Source organism: Lagopus muta, chromosome 2, assembly GCF_023343835.1.
Source record: "Lagopus muta isolate bLagMut1 chromosome 2, bLagMut1 primary, whole genome shotgun sequence".
Taxonomy (NCBI): Eukaryota; Metazoa; Chordata; class Aves; order Galliformes; family Phasianidae; genus Lagopus; species Lagopus muta.
In genome coordinates, this window is record NC_064434.1 from 2,246,450 (window position 1) to 2,253,130 (window position 6,681).

Below are 6,681 nucleotides of genomic sequence, written 5' to 3' on the forward strand. Positions count from 1 at the left end.
TTTGAAGTGACCTGTTTGTTTCTGTGTTTCATTTAGGCTTTACAGAGTCAGGCACTGCTTTAAGCAGGTTGAGATGCTGCATGATTGCAGATCCTGAAGTCCTTTTTCAATAATTCTTGACATTCAGATTTCTCTTTGAGAATACTTTATTACACCACAAGCCTGGGCAGCTATGGTGAGAGCTTTAAGAAATATTCACTGCAGCCTATGGGCCACCCAGCACTCTGGCTTGGATTATTATTATTATTACATTGCAGGTTGCAATTTTTTTTATGATCATGTATTCATCTTGGTCTAGTTCTTTCTTCCTCATAAAAGGAGAATAAATAAATCCCTCTGTTCTTGTTGCTCAGTCTGTTTGCTTCTATTTTTCTTCTGAAAGTTATCAGTTCCACTTTAGTAGCTGGGAAAGGTCTCCATACCATGTCTGGCCAAATGTACCCTCACCACAGGTCCCACTGCTGGAGGGGTAATGTTGATTAAAATGGAGAAATGAAGTTAGTAGCATTATCACAGGTGTAAATTTCCAGTAGAAAAGAACTGCAGGCTTCAAGTACCTGAAGGAAATAAGTCAACTTCTTGTTTACTGCATTTATGCAATATTTTAAGATATCAAGCAGATTACTTAGCCCGGTGTAAGGTTAAGCGTGCACATCTCTCTTCTAAAAATTTGCACTAGGAATTTCCACAAAGTGCAGTACAGGTTTTACATTCTGAGTCATTTCTGCACTAATATTTACAAAGCAATATATGAGAAACCTCTTTGGAATGTCAATATGCCAACTTATGACTTATAATAGTGAGAAGAATGAAATAACAAACTTATAGGTCTTATTAATAAGACGGTGGCTAATGCACCCCAGAATAAAACATGTTTGTTTTTTTTTTTAAATCCATTCTAAAACTTTAGGTTGTTTCCTGCCATATTGTGTTCTGGCTTGTTATCATCCAGTTGCATTTATCGTAGCATCATAGAATCACAGAATCACAGAATCACAGAATCATAGAATCACAGAATCACAGAATGGCCTGGGTTGCAAAGGCCCACAGCGCTCCTCCAGTCCCAACCCCCTGCTGTGTGCAGGTCGCCAACCAGCAGCCCAGGCTGCCCAGAGCCACATCCAGCCTGGCCTTGAGTGTCTCCATGGAGGAGGCATTTATGCCCTTTGTTATTCTTCTGCTTTATCTTCTATCATCCCAGACAGCATTTCCAATTTATTAGGCTCTTTTTAAATTCCAATCCCATCCTCTACACAATGTGGAACATAAACCAGCTTGGTGCCAGTGAAATTTTTAATAATTGCACTTCCTATTCAACTGTGCAAGTAAACAGTGAAAACAGTGATTGCCTCCTGCAACAGGGGAGCCCTCAGGGTCCTTACCTGGTATGAATTCTTCACATCAGTGTGAGATGCGAATTGAAACATTCCAAATTCCAGCTAAGTGTGTCTTCTCTTCACAGGCATTTAATCCAAAGTGCATTTTCTTTGTTCATATATGACAACATATAGGACAATGTCAGAAGTCTTATAAAGATGAAATGTGTCTTGTCTGTCACTTTCAGTTTTACTCATCTTGTCAATTATCCATCTGTTAGCTGACAGCTGATACACCCCTCTTGGACTGGAAACATGAGATGTACCTGCTACAAACTAATTAAGATGTTTATTGATTAGTGAAGATACCTTGAGGTAATAAGCAAAGCAACAAGTAATCAAAATCAGTAATCCTACTAACCAATAAAATGTACTACAATTAACCAGTCATCAAGCTAGTAATATTAATTGACTGTTACATAACTATGCAAGTGATTATTCACAGCTGTGGAACTGTTAATCATGGATCCTAAATCTAATGAGTCAGTTGGAGCAACTGTTAAATTACAGTCCTTTTGATATTGAGATGCAAGGACAAGGGGGAATGGTTTTAAACTGAGACAAGGGAGGTTTAGGTTGGATCTGAGGAGGAAGTTTTTCCCCCAGAGGGTGGTGAGGCACTGGCACAGGTTGCCCAAGGAGGCTGTGGATGCCCCATCCCTGCAGGCATTCAAGGCCAGGCTGGATGTGGCTCTGGGTAGCCTGGGCTGCTGGTTGGTGACCTGCACACAGCAGGGGTTGGAACTGGATGAGCATTGTGGTTTTTTTTCAACCCAGGCCAATCTATGATTCTATGATTCTATGCAATGCTATTCCCACTGCACTAAGGCTTCCAGGTGTTGGCCTGGTACAGAGTGCAGTGAGCTGCCCAAAGGGCTTCTCTGCTGTCCTTGTGGACTCAGGTCCACTGCTTAGTGTGACCTAGGTCTGTAGATGTCTATTCCCTTACTGCTATAAGATTTATCTACAACCCCTCTTTGATTTTATTTTCCATTCTTCTAAGTTTGGGACAATCTTTCTGTTGTTTTGTATTTTTTCCCCTCAGGCTACTCTCAAAAACCAGTTCTTTCCTAACTACAAGTTTTCACTGACTCTAGTTTTTTACTGTTCCATTTCTGACCTAATTCTGGTCCTAAATGTCTTTCCTGATAAGGTAGGTATGAGTACCATTACAACTCCTAACATCTCTAGCTTTGTCCAGGTCTTACTGGTTGTACTTTACCATATACAGTCACTGAACATAATTATTTTGCTTTAGCATTGTTTCTTCTGCATAACTCAAGTTGAACACGAGCAGGATTTTATCTTGTGTGTAGGTTTGCTGCATACCACAGCAGCAGGGTAATTGGTTTTTTACTCTTCTACTCTGTGCACTTGTAGTTCTCTTTTAAGGACTCAGCTACTGTGTGGCCTCACCATCTGACAGGTTCTCTTGATGTCTGGCTGGAACTTCAATATGTAGAATGTGTTTTGTTCTCAAGAAAGTTTTTATGGCCTTATATACTTTCCCCCCCCAAAAATTTGATCTGGGATCAAATTTTCAGTCAGTCAGTTATGTCAGTCAAACAGACTGACATAGTCCAAAGTTACTATGATTCAAATGCTCCTTCTTTTCCCTTCTTAGGTTGAAGTTCTATATTCATTCTTCCCAAAAGTCTAAATCACCTTTGCAGTGGGGTGATTATGTCCATGAGTTTGGTCATTCATGCTTCAAAGATTTCTTTGATTAGTACCGTGAGTATTGGTGGTGATTTTCTTCAAACTTAAGTACCCCTTTGCCATCTCATTGCAATCTTTAATTTGTCCCAACTTCTGTTGAAAGAAGGACAGCCTACAAGGAAATTTACTGCATTTCTCCTAGGTCATTGATAAAGAGGTTGGAGGTCCCAAGATGGATGCCTGGAGGACACCACTTGTCACTGGCCTCCACCTGGACGTAGAACTACAACACTGTGGCTGCAACCATCCAAACAATTCCTTATCCACTGAGTGGTGCACCCTTCAAACCTGTACCTTTACAATTTAGAAATAAGAATGTTATGTGGGACTGCATCTAAGGCCTTGCAGCAATCCAAGCAGATTATATCAGTTGCCCTTCCTTTGTCTACTGATGAAGTCACTCACCTTATAAGGCCACCATATTGGTGCAGTTGTTCAGCCATGCTGGTTTCCTGCCTACTTTGCTTTATTTCTTATACTAGGGGATGGAAAGTTCTTGGGCTTTCAGGAGAGAGTATGTTTGTCTTGCTTGTCCTTTGCTTTTCAAAGAGCAAATGCTTTGGATCAGTGAAGTACCACTCCCATGGACTTAGAAAGTGTTTACCAGGAAACACTCTGTTTGTCATAGCAATTTTTCTTTTACATTCTCCATTGTACAACTAGAGCACTTGTTTCTCAAGAACACTTTTAGTGCCAAAAATTAAATTGCAAACTCTCTTCAGCTTATCAAATAAACAGTTAATGTATATTTACCTTAAAATCACGTCACCATCTGAAAGCCTAATTTTAAGAGTAAACTATGGCTGCTTTTCTTAAATTCTCTTCCGAAATCTTTCTTTATCTTTTAACCCTAACTTCTGTCAAAGGTGAAAACTGTTCAAGCAGGAGATACATAACTTTAAATCATCAAATAATTATTTATTGCTTGGTATGACTTTTATTGCATGCAGTGGAGGCTAGGATTCAGCAAGCTTTTGGACTACCAGTAGTCCTATGACCCTGCAGAGTGTGCTGGTGGAGCAGATATGGGGGAGGTGAGCTGGTATATGGGGCTTCTTGGAGTGAATCCTCAGTGGTTTTGAGATGTCAATTTCCAGCACTTCTGTGAACACCGATGGCTCTTATGACTCACCAAAAAGGTTCAGTGATTCCCTGCTAGTTTTTGGACTGCCTTTTTTTTTTTTTTTTTCTCTCCAATTTATTTCTATGATGCATTTCCATGTAGGTGTGTTTCCTTCTTGAATACTTGAGCCACTGCTCAATTGCTTTATCTCAACTCTCAGTTTATACTTTGCTGTCTTTCTGAAGACTTTCCCTCTGCTTTCTCCCAGAAGTGGCAGATGTATGCACTTGGGCCATCTCAGAGTGATGCCAAGGATCTCAGAAAGGCCGGCAGCTGTATGCTGAAACACGTCTGGGTAAAGCTGGCAGCTGGGATTGCAGAGCTAGAGGACTGTATTCATTCTGAGTGTAAAATTCGAAGCTCAAACTGTTTTCATGTAGATTTGTATTCATACTTCTCTGTTGCAAGTCTGCTGAGCTTGCTGGCTCAGTTATATCTATCAGTGATAAGCTTAACAGGTGAATGATGCTTTACGCACTGTTTTTCTCTCCTACCACCTTCATGTTTGCAATGGGTGTAGCTGATCAGTTAGCTGGTCAGTTATTAGACAAAATCTCCCATGAAGTGAAAGAGGAGGCTAATTTGGTAGAGCTGGATGTCCAGAAGGGTTAGGTGAGCTGTTTGATGCAGTATCTGCCCTGTGGTCTCCTAAACATTGTTTAAATGTCTTTTGTCTTTCCCCTGGTCTGTTCAGTGGAGCATTCATTTCCTAGACATGGTCATGAGCAACTTGCTTGTGAACCTGAGCAAAATTAGCTCCAGAGGTCCCTTCCACCCTCAACCATTCAGTGATTTTGTGAAACCAGAGGGGTTATTTGCACTGTCTGTATCTAACACACACTGAGTCATCCTAGATTTCTTCTACGGAGAGAGGCTGCTCACCAGTGCATCATGGAGCATCAGATAGAGAGCTCCTTCCTTGATAGAGCACCCTGCCCAGAAGTGTAACCAGCTGTTCCAGCTGGCTCTGTGGTGGACTCCCCTAGAAAGACTTAGTGGACTACTTTCACTCTAAGCAGTGATTTTGCATGGATCATTCATAGTACCATGGGTGGAATGTTACCTCCAGGTAACAAAGTGAAACCCAGAATTCACTTCTTAGCTTGGAGCAGAGGCCATCAAATGCAGTGCTGAGTGTTCCCATTGCAAAAGCAGATTCAGGTGCTAATTTTCCCAAGAGCATAGTATGATGTTGTCCTCTAATGGAGAGCAGCCATACCTTGAAGAGCAGGATTGCTGAGATGCTCTCTGCACACACAGTCCTGTTCCCTGAACCCATATGGACGGCCATCCTGGGAACAAGCCAAGTAGGTGTCATTACAGAAGTAACCCCACTTCTTTGCAAGCCCAACCATAGAATCACCAAGGCTGGAAAAGACCTCCAAGATCATCCAGCCCAACTGTCCACTTACCATCTATATTTCCCGTGAACCACGTCCCTCAGTACAACATCTGTTTCTTGAACACCTCCAGGAATTGTGACTCTGCCACCTCCATGGGCAGCACATTTCAGTGCCCGACTGCTCTTTTGGAGAACAAATCCTTTGCAATATCCAACCTGAAGTGCCCTGTATTTTTTCCTTGTTTATGATTCTTTTCCTTTTTCCCTTAAGGCTGATAAACAAATGGTGAGGAATGAAGAGTAGTTTACACTTCACTTTCAAAATACTTGCTTAGATCAAGAACAGAACTGGAAGGAACTTTTCAAAGTCCAAATGCAAAATGCACAAACCAGAGGTATTTGCCTGAGATGGTTTTGTGTATATTGAATTTATCCTGTGAAGACATGGCTCAGGGAACCAGCTGAATATAACAACCTGCTCCACCTGCCCAGCCTGACACTAAGAAACAATGGAACAACTTTAAACACATTGCCATGCATTAAATAACAAACAACATGGCACCAGGCATCCATTCATTACCACATGATCAACTGTATGATCTTTTCTATGTCACTCTTTATCCACACAATCTTATATAAATATGAGGAGATGATGTTTAAGATTGTTACTGCGAAGGTGAAATTAAAAAAAGAATTGTGGGAGATGTCAGAATGGAAGTCTCTGCCTGAGGTGAGGCTCAGTGCCAGAAGAAAAAGTGCTATCACAATGTATTTGTGTTTGTTTTTTTTTTAATAACTGATACAACATTGCTTTCATTTATGGAAGTTGAGTGAGTATCACTAGTACTACACTGTATTTGCTGATAATACACAGTTATCTTATTCTATACAAACAGTAGCTGTTTTATAGCTGGGTTGTAATCATCATGAAAACCCTTGACTCATTTCTTCTGAATTTTCTTACCTGTTATTTTAAACATTTAACATTTTAAACATTCTAAAAGTTGCACTGAACGTATACTGCCTGCAGTTTGTTGCTTATACTCATCTACTATTTATAATACCATCATACCAATTATTTGATAGAATGCATAGATTCACTTCAAGGGAAATGTATCTTC